At 40.3% G+C, this 12,849-nt stretch overlaps 1 protein-coding gene across 2 annotated transcripts in view; it reads left to right on the top strand.

Moving 5' to 3' along the window:
* The window catches only part of LOC146555037 (ephrin type-B receptor 1-like), a 144,714-nt gene that overhangs the window by 30,971 nt on the left and 100,894 nt on the right, over window positions 1-12,849 (top strand). The window lies entirely within an intron of this gene.

Here is a 12,849-nt window from a genome sequence, read left to right as displayed (position 1 = left end):
TTAAAGTTTTATCTGGAAGTTTAAAAACTGCTGAAACTACAGTTCCTTACATGACCACTTGAGGCTGTCTCTCAACTGTCTTTTATGGCGTATTTTTGCACCTAGCCTATCCAGTCTTTCAGTGATGACGTGATGAATCCTGCTTCCGGGCCCAAACTACTCTGTGTTTGATAAGACATGTTTTAATGCTTTGTATCTTGTTCTATTTAATCTCAACAACCCCCTAAAAACAGTCAGTGATCACTGTCGGACTCTCTTGGTTTTTATTACCACTATTCATTTTAAAGCTCAGTTTTTAAAAACTTACGATGTAACTACAGCCCAGCCCATGCAGCAGTATATTAATGACTAACCTCGTATTGTGGATGGATTACCTCAGTTGTTCTCCTCACTGAGGTTTGGTCCGTTTACATCCTGCCAAGCGATTGCATTTGTCCCTAACCATCGGGAACCCTCACATTAACTTTTATCGAGTGGAAAAAATTTTTTAGTGTTCGTCCTCCAGCTTTACTGTTACTGTTTATACTAACATAGCTGTGTCGCTAGTGATCGTGTAGCACATCATTATATACCAGGTAGTCCAACTTCAGTAACCCTACAAACGTCACTGCTGTTTAGTTTTCTGTCTTCATTTATGTCAGAAGTGATAGCAGAGCTGTACATCTTAATTTTTTTTGGTAGAGCAGCAAGACTGATCATTTTATTAAAGATGAAAGAATTTGGAAAGTTTTTCAACTTTCAGTAATGCCACCGTGATCGTTTGACTTTGGGACCTGCAGTGTAGTTTGGGCTCAGACACGGCTAATGACGTCAGACTTAAAGACCGGATTATATGGCTTGCTGTTTGGTTAAAAAGAGTTTTTAGGGGCCAGATTGGGCAACTGCAAACTGCTGTTAGTATATTTAAACTCAGTGAGAAAATTGCGCGATAAAATGTGGGAACTCAAAAAATATAGGAAGGAGACGATTTTGATGGACTTTACTGCTAAGTGATTTAAAAAGTTTTTGTGCTTCGTATTAAACTGAACTGTGTTTAAAAAACAGTGAAACCTTTGTAAAACTAACACCTGTTAGATCACCTATTTTGGACTTATGCTCACTTGCTACTTTGCCCCATTTAGTCAGTCTGGTACTGGGTGTACAGCCCCTTGCTGACAAAGCTAGCTCCTATTGGCTGGAAATTTAGCACTCCACTCTCCAAAAATGGGCTCTTCTGTCTGGACAAACCAAGGTGGTAACAGCCATAAACTGAGCCTTCAGAACTGGAGTTCACAATGACTACCTCTGCCCTTTATGTACAATCTATACTTTCATGAAATGCCTCTAACAGTCTCCTTTTTTCTAGCTTCATACATAATTCATAAAGATTTAAAATATTCCGTTAAGTCTTCAACAACCAGCAATCATACACGCTAACAAAGTGTAGACACAATCATCCTTCTGAAGCGCTGCCTGTTCACCATATGTCCCACGGTGAATATATAACCTTTAATTTGTAATATATTATCCTCACTTGAGCCCCCTCGTGTAGCCCTCTGAATTATCCATCCCATCAATGCACCGAACAGCGATCCATGATGTGGCATCCACACTCGCTCTCCTTAAAATCGCAGTGTGTCAGCAAGAGGCCTGCTCCCCTTGTGTTAGTCACAAAGGCACAAAGGAGTCTGCCACAGTGACAGACTGGATGCTTCACACGGCGCTTGTGCCTCTGAGCGAGCGAGCATGCTCATTTGCGTGCGCGCGGCTCTTTTTGTGGCGGTGGCAGTTTCATGCTAAGTTTCTTCCAGAGAAAGAGAGAAAGACAGCCATCATTGGGGCTCAGTTCTAAAAATAATACCCCAGTATGTCTTTGTACTGTTGTGCCATTCCTATTTTCTAAAGACAATAAGTTATTTATTTATTTATTTTACAGTGACTAGCAGAGCCCGGTGTCTAAAAACTCAATATGTTGCACTTATATTTATAGTGCCATTCCTCTGCTTTGACAAGCCATCATGTTTTGGTGAAGCACAATAAATTTTCTGCGTTTTAAAGGGCCCCGTTTGACTGTGTTGTATTGAATTATCCAACATATAATATGTCTCAGTGACAAGCCATCAAACTAAAGAAATCCAACATTACAGAAGTGGTGGCGGCAGCATTTCCCAACTCTTTGTGGCAGCATCACGGTCAGAGCTGTAAGTTGTCAAAATATGCAAGTATAAAGGGGGATTTAGGGGCCTTTTTTCAGCTTCTACAAGGCTGCGACTGAAGGTTTCTCTTAGACAGTGATAATGCTGTAGTTTTGCAGCAGTGACGAACGTGCTCTCTTTCATCAAGTGAAATCATGACACCACAAATTTTCTAGGTCAAGGCTGTTGACAATGTGAGTGGGAAAAGAGAGGAGAGGTGAAATCAAAGGGTGAGGAAGAGACGTAAAGGGAAAAGCGAGAGGAAGACACGAAGACCAAAGTCTGAGACTGAGATTGACTACGTGCGTGTGTGTGTGTTTTCATGTGCGTCAGCTCCGTTGTTCCTTTTAACACAGCGGCCCCGTGCTTCCATTCACGACAACAACGTGTCAGCAAGAAAAATGAAACAACAGGAGAAAAAAAGCAGCCTGATACCACCGAAGCATTGGTTACACTTGTGCACACATCTAATCCCAAATATCTGCTCCTGTGAGGCTTTGTGGACTCACTTGGCCTCAAAATGTCCACCTTGTATTTCTCTCTGCTTTTCTTTTATTATCAGATTACTGGTTCACTACCTGTGGTTGAGCAGTCTTCTGTTCTCTGTAGCTGCTGTTGGATTTCCAGCCACTTGGAGGAGCAGTTACTGCTTTCAAATGTATTTCTGTCCACATAGCAACATAAATTTTAATATGGCTTTAGCTAGTTTAACTATGCTTTTCATCAACTCGCAAGTGAAGCATCTTGTAGCCAGCTGGTACAACGTGTCCTTTCTATGGTGAGGGGAAGATAAAGACGAGGTTTATTGAAGGTCAACAACCTCTTTATTTAAAACCATGCTACAGTATGACAACTATGTGTAGCATTATACTGTAAAAGGTAAAATGGCCTGTATTTGTATAGCGCTTTACTTAGTCTCCAAGGACCCCAAAGCGCTTTACACTACATTCAGTCATTCACCCATTTATACAGTGGTGATGGCAAGCTACATTGTAGCCAGTGGCGGTCCTAGCCTGTTTGGCGCCCTGGGCGAACACTCCCCCCCCCTCCCCCCCCCCCACACACACACACACACAGACAAAACATATTAAGGATTGTACATTAACATAAAGCTGTTGCACACACACACACATATGAAGAGAGAGAGAGTATGCATAGTATGCAAACGGCTACCAAACAGCCATCATAATTCGTCATACAATGGGAACAGGGCAAATCAGCAATTGACAATGACTGCTAAATATTAAAATCTGTAACATAATGTATTATTTGATTTAATTGAGACTTTAAATCATCAAACTGTAAATTTTAAATTGTTATTGATCCCTTTATATTAGTCCTAAAGTGTATATTTATTTTCTTACTCTTCTTATATATATTATTTGTTTACTTGCACTGCTGTAACTGGAGCCTCGCCTTTACTGGACTGTAGCGGAGATGACAATAAAGTTTACTTTGACTTCAGCAGCGAGCAGGTGCACCGAGGGCTCTCGCGCTCACTTTTCGTGTATAGAATTTCGGAAAAAAATCGGTGCAAATTATAAGTCTGTATTATACCGGCAACGGAAGGTTGCCGGTTCAAGTGAATAGCAAAGTGAATAGCAACGATGTTAACCCTACTAATGCCATAAGCACCTCCCAGCTTAATAATTGCATAGCTACTGCCTTATCCCATAGCTAGTGTAGCATTAGCTAAATTGGCTAATGTAGCTTCACCTAATGCTACTAACTCATTGTTTCACTATGCGGGTAAATTTATGCAAGTTTCCCAAAATATCTAAGTCTCATATCTTAATGAGATTCAAAATCAATATTTGGGTACGACCTCAAGTTTTATCCCTCCATAAGAGTTAACGTATTGCATAGTATTATGAATTAGCTGAGGTGACACGTAGCAGAAAGCCAGAACCACAGTGGGCACAAATCTGTCACTCAAAGCACCCACGCCTCTAATAATACATCATTTTAAGCAATAACAAAGTGTAAATGATGAGTTATTTAAAAAATAAAATCCTGTCCACATAGCCCATTTTTGACACCAATCAAAAATGAGAGAATTAGCTAAAGAGATCAGTTTTTATTTTTGCTTTAAAGTAGGCATTTAAAATAGAAGCTAGTGGAAAGAGAAGTGACCAGTAGATTTCATTGAGGTTGGTAGTAAATTGCAAGCCTGTCCTTTTTCCAGTGTCACTGCTGGAAACATGCGATCAAAGCTCGCTAACATTACTTGTCCTAAAAAAAATATCTGATACTGATTGTTTTTATTATTGAGACATAAAACCTCAAAGCTAAGGTGTTACACGTGAGAAAGGATTTGGGTTTTTTCTCTTTAATAGCAGATCACAGATAATCCTTATTTATAATAAATGAGCAGCAGGTGCACTTCAAAACATTATAACAGACCAGGTCAGCAACATCCGGCCAATGCTTTACAATAAAACATTAAGTAGACGCAGGACACTCTCAACACTCTGCTCTGTGACGCTTTCCTCACTTTAGGTTAATGACTTTCTCTTCAAATATATTGCACATTGTTCACCTGCTCAGAATCTTTGTGCAATAAATTACTTTTATGAAGAGGAATGTAGGTTCTTCAATTACCTTCCTTTGAAAGGAGGTTTCGGTGTGCATAAATAAGCGCGGAGCTGACAGTAGCAGACACCAAAAATACTCTAAGGGGTGAAGCACCTAATTTAGCAACTAAGAAACTGGAGAGCAAAAGCTAAAATCCATAAAGAGGAATCCAGCAACCTCGAGCGGAACTTTGACACGGTGATATTTTATCATCGAGGCAGCTCTTGACACAAACACACCTTCAGTAATAAAGTGTCACTAAAGGAAATGGGGAAGTGAGCCAAGGAAGTCATGAGGTCTGTCGTCTCAGGTTTTGAAGTGAATTCATTACGCACAAAGAGAGATGCTCGGCTGGATACAAATATTCAGATATTTTTAAATAGATTTATAATATGAATAACATCTTAATAAGCATAAAAGTTCAGCTAATGGCCATTAGGTTGGTATTCATCACTAGCATAATGCCAGCCTGCGGGATGTATGCTCAAAAAATGAAAACACTGCTGTGCCAGATGTGACTGTGAACACAAATAAATACAAATTGTACATTTTCTTACCTGTGACTCGAAAATCATGGCTTAGGTTTGATCTTATGGAGTGCTCAGTGCTCATCTAACCAGTTAGTATCTCTTAAAACTGCATCTGAAACAATATCCACGTGACATGACGGCGTTATGCTGTTGTTGCAGCATTTCAATTTTGTCTCCCACATCTGCGTCTCCTCGTGTAGCCCTACTGTTGTTGCACCGTTCTGCCTGTTTTTGCTGATAGATTGTGCTTTTGAGCTGCTGAGCAGACTCTTTTAAGACAACAAGGTCAGCCCATTAGGCAGTGCTTCAGAGCGATGTTGAATGTGTCGAATGTGGGGATTATTGGGTGAGACTTTGCAGGCTGTGTACACTCACTGCGAAGTGAGTTTAGCTCAAGGGGACTCCATGCAGATAAGAGCAGTTTTTATACACCAGAGTATAATAATAAGCTCCTGTGGGCTTAATAGAGAAAATTGTGTTTGGCAGGGGCTAAATCTTGATAACACTAAAATGTACTTAGTTTTGTTCTTTCTTTCTTTTTTGTTGTTGTTGTTATGAGTCGAGCCTGGCTTTTTGTTTAGCTGTTCATTGAGTGCTTAAATTTAATTATAACATTTCCTGTGGAGAGGCAAATGTTTGCCCTGGTTTTGTGTGTGGAGTTTTTCAGATTTTCAGAGCACTGTTCACTGTCTTATAATTGTCTTTGTAATTGATTTTGGGGGCATATGAGGTTCAATTAAAGCAAAAGAAAAGCTGCTCTGCGTGACTCCTGCGCAGGCTGTGTACTTTTGAGTGCTCACATATGCCTATATATCTATTTATATTTGAGTTAGTGCACATCATCTTCTCAAAGTGTGCTATACCGACTGAGTTGTCCTTCTGTGACACTGTGTCGTTTCACTTGAACGCCTGATCGGTCCATCTCTCCAGGCAGTATGACGTCTTCCTCCCCAGGAGGGCTTTTAGCGTGCGTTAGTCGTGTGTGCGCGTGTGCGCGTCAGCGTGTTATTTTGCTGTGCTTCCTTAACTGTGAGTATGACACACCCAGCTGTACCTTCTGGCTTTCTTTGAGATACACATAGGAACACACTTGTGTGTCTTTGTGAGGACTCTTAGAACCTGGTATCACCATGTTTGTCCCCAGGACTGTCAGTGGAGCTGTTTTTATGACATAATAGCTTCCTGGTTGATTTTTTTTTTTTTTAAATCATTAGTGTTTTAAAACTAAAAAAACATTCCTGTTAAGCCTTCCAGTGCCCATCCTGGTCTTCATTAATACTTCAATTTAGATTCTAAAGTTTCTTTGGTCTAATGTTAATATTTGTTTTTATTTCATAGGTTACACCTTGTGGATGCAGACAGACAAATATCCTTTTGACTGACCTATTCTATTTCTTGTATAGATTTAACTTATGGGTTTTCCATAAAAGAACAGATTTATTTTTTTTGTCTAAACCAGCAGTCCCCAACCCTTTTTTGCGCGACGGACCAGTTAATGTCTGATAATATTTTCACGGACCGGCCTTTAAGGTGTCACGGATAAATACAACAAAATAAAACAAGTGCCAGTAACAAAAAAAAGAAGATTTATTCATAACACATGGGAAAAAACACAGGGAAACTGAGTTAACGATAAAAATGATAAAAACCAATAAAAACACTGAAAACCATAAATTTCACACCCGAGCCTCAACTCTCGCGATCCAGTACCAAACGAATCATGGACTGGTACCGGTCCGTGGCCCGGAAGTTGGGGACCACTGATCTAATCCAAAGAACAACTGAGAAAAAAACCCTCTACTAAGTCCAAAATATAAATCTACAAGAATAATTCTACATTTATTATTCAGCACAGAATAAAAACCTGTCGTATGGCTAAAATCCTGTCTTTGACCCATTGATGGTACAGAATAATATACAAATGAAGCCATCATAGATGCACATTATGTCGGACTTCATTATGTCTGCCTGTAGTTTGCCTCAGACAAAACACTTTTGTTGATGAGTTTTGTCAAACATTTGGGTCGTTCTGCATTTCAGAAAGGAGGATTATTCAGGGTATGCTCATAAGCTAACAACTTGTGACAGTAAGTTGTTAGTTTCACAGAAAGCGCTGCACTTCACTGAGATGGTACTCTTGAGGTTTCATAACTGGACTTCACATGGCTGACGTCATTGTAGCTACCTCCATCTTTTATACCATCTGAGTCATTCATCCGGTACGACCACAGCAGTCTTTAAGGAGACTTTGATTTGCAAGTCCACGAAATCAGAACAACGTGATTGGGCAGCTGTGCTGATGGTGTGTGAGCCCAGTCCCCAAATGGCGCTCAAAGGTATGGTTGGTTTCATGTGCAATTTACAGAAGTTGCCTGGTGCAGTCCATTCATTTCAAAATCAAGCGCAAAAAAACATCCTCTTTTTTGGCATTAAATATCAGCGCAGTTGATATTAAATTGTGTGACGTGAATGTTAGTAAATTAGTTTGTGCGCTTGATTTAAATAGTCCCCTCCCTATTTTGGGCTTTAAGAAAGGAGCTCCCAGAAATACATATGTAACTGGGGCAGCTGCCTAAATTTCAAGGATCTCCACCTCTTACATGCAGTCTTGTAAATCTAGACCCTAGTGAGGTAAACACATCGATACAACCCCCTTGGCCCCTTACCAAAACAATTACCAACTCTCAAAACTGCCCTTTGAAGTTGAGACATGTGTGCCATCAGTGCTATAGGGAGGTGCCACATATATGTGCGCACACTGCCATGTGAATCGGGACTAACTGCAGTCTTTGGGCAGTAGGACACACTATGCCAATTAGCAGAAGATGAACTAACCACACTTCCCATTTGACCACTGGTACGCACACATAAAGAAAGAGAGGGAAAGAAAAGGTTGCAAAACAGGGAAATTACTTCTAATCCGGGGGCCTGTGATGAAAATACTTTTAACTTCTCCCTCGTGGGCCACAACAAGGATTTAACAACCTCTTTGACTGCTACTATATCGCACAGATTTACCTGCTGTTTCCTCTGCTGTAAAATGGCTTTTGCTTTCGTTCAGCGGTGTACAGGGCTGGTTGAAGAGCTGCACCACTGCGGGGGAGGAAGGCACACTGCGATCACAACCTCCAATATGTCAAAAGTAATTAGGCTGTTCGGCGAGTATACCCTATTATGTGCAGAGAGGTGTGTGCTGTTAATTAGACTGATGAGGAGATTCTCTAATAAGCCCAGCATAGACCATCAAACACATGTCTCGTTTTGTTCTGATTAGACTTCTTTTCTCATTGAAACTGGGAATTCGCAAAGCATGTTTGCTAATGCACTGCAGTTTATTAAGTGGTTTTGTGCAAATATATGAATGATTAGTGAAGTATTGATCGGTCTGTTGAAAGAAGTTTAATAGGCAAATATTGTGGTATTTGATAGTTAATAGAGGCCACATAATTATAGCTTCCTTGCTGTTCCTTGTCAGACTTAACAGGATGTTAAATATGTTTTGGTTTTTCGACTGTTGACGGACAAAACAAGTCATCATGGGATGAACTGTCGAGATTTAATTTGAATGTTGCACCAATCTAAAGTGATTTGCTCTATATTTACATGCATGCTTATCTTCAAGCACTGCTTTGTAATCATTTTGCAGTGAGCAAGACAAAATGGCATAAAATGATGAATTGCAGGGACCCACAGGTGTTTCTGGGTGCAAAAGTACAATCAAATTTTCAATAAATGCATTTGCCAATGAAGTCTGTGGGTAGAATGCTAACCTTTCCTGTGAGTGTGCCACTAAAACCTTCCTTTAAAGCAGGTTGGTGGTAAGTGTGGTGCCAATGCAGTGCCACCGTATTCAATTCTTAAAGCAAAGCCTTGAATAAGGTCCCTTGTTGCAAGACTTTGCTGGAAGGTAAGGCTGCATGAGCCGTTCCAACATCTCTTCTGTCATTATTGTGGATTTGTCTCATTGTGTCTTTTTTTTCTTCTTTTCAGTTTTTTTCCCACCTAAACTTCAAAGTTTCTTGCAGGTAAAAATATGCATGGTAGAAATAAACTGCTGTAGATCACTCTTTGAAAATCTTTGTTGACAGCGTGCCACTAAACGCACCGAAGCTACAAATTAGACAGTGACACTTGTCGTCGTTTAAATGAGCTTTGGTCCAAGAATTTGATAGTCGGCTACATTTTTCGCGTGACAAGCGTTTCATTTCCCAAAACGACCTTCTCTCCCAAGGGAGAGAGCTGAAAAAGGGGGTTCTGCTTTAATTAGGCTAGCTCGCTCGCAAAACATAAAAAAACAACAAAAAGAGTGGAGTAGTGGAGGGATGAAAGATGGAGAGCTAGAATGCAGGAGAGGATGAAGGTGCGGAAAGTGTGAGGAGGAGGAGAGCAGATAATGAGAGGCAGGGTGACAGTATGAAAGAGTGCAAGAGGAAGAGAGCGTGTCAAGAATCAAGGGGGGGTTGTTTGCCTGCGGCCGCCTCATGGTGTGATGTCGCTGAATCTTCTCACCGTGTTTTATTACAAGGGGCTCGGTGTTGGGGTCGGCCTTGTCAGCATGTCAGCTAGCTTATGTTGGCTCGTGCGTCTCGGCGTGTCCGCTCGCACCGTGTCAACGTTCATTTTTGCATGCAGTGGCTGAGTTCATGCCACGAGTGACACAGGAGATAAGAAGGAACCCAACTTACCTATATAATGGCGGGGTGGGGCTCGGCGGTTTCTCTTGTTCCACTTCCTCTGAGAGCAACACGGAGCACCTTTAATGATTTGAATAAGTCTACCCCCCAGTTTGCTGCGGTCATGGTCAACTATATTTCCTGTAACACGCGTTAGTTACCAGGAAAGTGGAGTGGCATAAAAATTTCAGGCATGCTTTCCATTACACTGGTTTGCTGCAGACTTTACACGAGGGTCAGTTTGTCATCAGCTTTAAGATCCTTTATTTTAAATACTATTTTTCCTTCGTTCTTTATGTTGCTTTCTATTTACAGTATTGCAGTAACATTATTTGTTGACATGCTAAATATTTAATGAAATATATCTGTCATTCTCCAATTTCACAGCTCGCCAGGCTTTGCATTCATGCGACAGGGCAATACATAAAACTGATTCTTAGAGCTGCTCACATAGCCATTTTTCACCATTAACACAGTGGGATCTATAGCATGAAGACGTATTATGACCTGTTTAACAGCGAGCGTTGCCATCTGGGCTTTGCTGTCGTGTAGCTTTGCTTACGGCGACTCTCGCGCTGTAATTCTTGGGTTTCTTTGTTGCAATGTGAGAAGGTACGGTCAGCGTTGTGAAGTGTGTTACTGTGTCGGTGTGTCACCCAGCAGTGATTTAATCGGCGTGCCAGGAAAAAAAATGGAGGTTAGAGCTGATGGTGTAGTTTCAGTGGGACGCATGAAGTCATTAGTAACATCCAGATCAGCTGAACGCTACTTCCATACATTCGCCTAATGAAGTCGTTTATTTGATTGCTGTTGCCGCTGCTGACTTATTACACCTGTATGCAATTATTCTTTAATATATGCTAACTGCCAATTTGAGGCAGCAACATGTTAAATTGATGCAATCATTTATTTCTGAAAAGGAATTACAGTTTTAAAAAATGCGCATAAAATCACCAGATATGCATACAACAGTGTGTGTGTGTGTGTGTGTGTGTGTGTGTGTGTGTGTGTGTGTGTGTGCGCGCGCGCGCGGGTTTCTTTGCATTTTCTTTTTTTTAGCAGGAAATTAAATCACTGGTGAATCAAAGAACATGGTTACAGGGATGCAAAAGTCATATCGTTAGCTTCATAGCATAAGTGCCTAAGTCATTGACTTAGTCAAATGACTTAGGCACTTATGCTATGAAGCTAACGATATGAAAGTGTGGTATTGTCAGAGAGAAGCAGAAAGAAGTCCTGCTTATTGATTTACACCAATGCTCTTAATGACTGCATAGCACACCCACAAAAGTCAAAATAAATAGCTTCCATGGCTTCCTGGATATCTTCTAATGCTGTTGATGAATATTTTTTTGCCTCTCATTCAAAAAAAGCTCTTACAAATCTGCCTTTCTAAAAAAAATTATTATTATTATTATTATTTATTAGATTTTAAGGTTTTCAAATGCAAAATCCTTCGAGGCAAATCTTGCCACTTTTCCATCTTGGCAACAGCTCTGGGCTCTTCTGTCAGGCCATTATTTTTTCTGCCAAGCATGTAGTTGCGTCAGAGCAAGAACACAACTGGACATGTTTGCTCTTATAAAGAGGACCAGCAGATTTTGTTTTACACTAGTCCTGGGTTATGTGTTTGGTGTTACCCAAAGATTTCCCCCTCAGGATTCTTTCAATGACAAGTCTTTCTGGTTATATTTTAAAATTTTGTTTTCTTTTATTTTCTTGAATAGTCAGGCCCCATCTTATCTTAAAGACCTTGTAATGTCACATCTCACCAGTAGAGCACTTTTGTCATGGGCTGCTGGATTACTTGTTTTCTAGAGTATTTACAAGTAGAATGGGAGGCAGAGCCTTTGGCTTTCAGGGCCTCTCCTGTGGAAACAGCTTTCAGTTTGGATTCAGGATTAAGATTCGGTTTAAAACATTCCTTTTTAATAAAGCTTATAGTTAGGGCTTGATCTGGTGACCCAGATCCCTCCCTTAGTCATCATGCTGAAATAGGCCTAGGCTGCTTTGGGTTCCCATGTTCCACTGAATGTTTCTTCTTCAATTACTTCTTTTTATACTTTCTACCTCTGTACACACCACTCTGTATTTAATCATTAGTTATTATTAATCTCTGGTTCTTTCTCATAGTGTGTCTTTAGTCCTGATTCCTCCCATCACATCCAACTAGTTGCAGCAGATGGTTACCCCTCCCTGAGCCTTGTTCTGCTGTAGGTTACTTCCTGTTAAAAGGGATTTTTTTCCTTCCCACTGTCACCGAGTGCTTGCTCATAGGGTGTCATCTGATTTTGGGGGTTTATTTGTATTGAGGTGACGGTTGTTGTGATTTGGTGCCTTACAAATACAAGTGAATTGAGTTGAATATATCTGCTAACTTCATTGTGTCCTTAATTATATTCTACTAACAGTTCTAGTTCTGGTGCATTTGCCTAATTCAGTGGTTAACTCTGAATTTCAATCTACAACTAGAAAATCAAAGAAAACACAAAAGTCCAATTTCCCATTCGGGACTTGGGAATGGTTTCATTTTCAGTGACAGTTATATTATATGTTATCCAGCTGCTACATCAATCAAATCTTTCTTCTGTCATTCGTGACTTAATAAAGCTTCAGACAGCGACTGTCGTTGTAATCATAAATGTGAAATATTAGATATGCTGCCTTTTCCATGATAGAATTACATTTCCACATACTGTCAAAGCTAAATAATGCAATATGGGATAAAGTCATTTGTGTACATAATGAACACTGAGTAATGAGGGTGTGTTCTTCCTTGGCACTGCCTAATGTGATTAGGCAGGCTATCTGCTTTGAACATAACTGTTTTCTGTTACGCAGAGGTTCGAATAAAACCTGGATTAACCGGATTACCTTCATCATTATGTCCTGTCATTG

The sequence above is a fragment of the Mchenga conophoros genome, linkage group LG17, assembly GCF_057382185.1.
Source record: "Mchenga conophoros isolate Kocher_MC1m ecotype Shallow Benthic linkage group LG17, M_conophoros_male_GT1.1, whole genome shotgun sequence".
NCBI classification, from domain to species: Eukaryota; Metazoa; Chordata; class Actinopteri; order Cichliformes; family Cichlidae; genus Mchenga; species Mchenga conophoros.
This window is presented reverse-complemented; position numbering and strand designations above follow the sequence as displayed.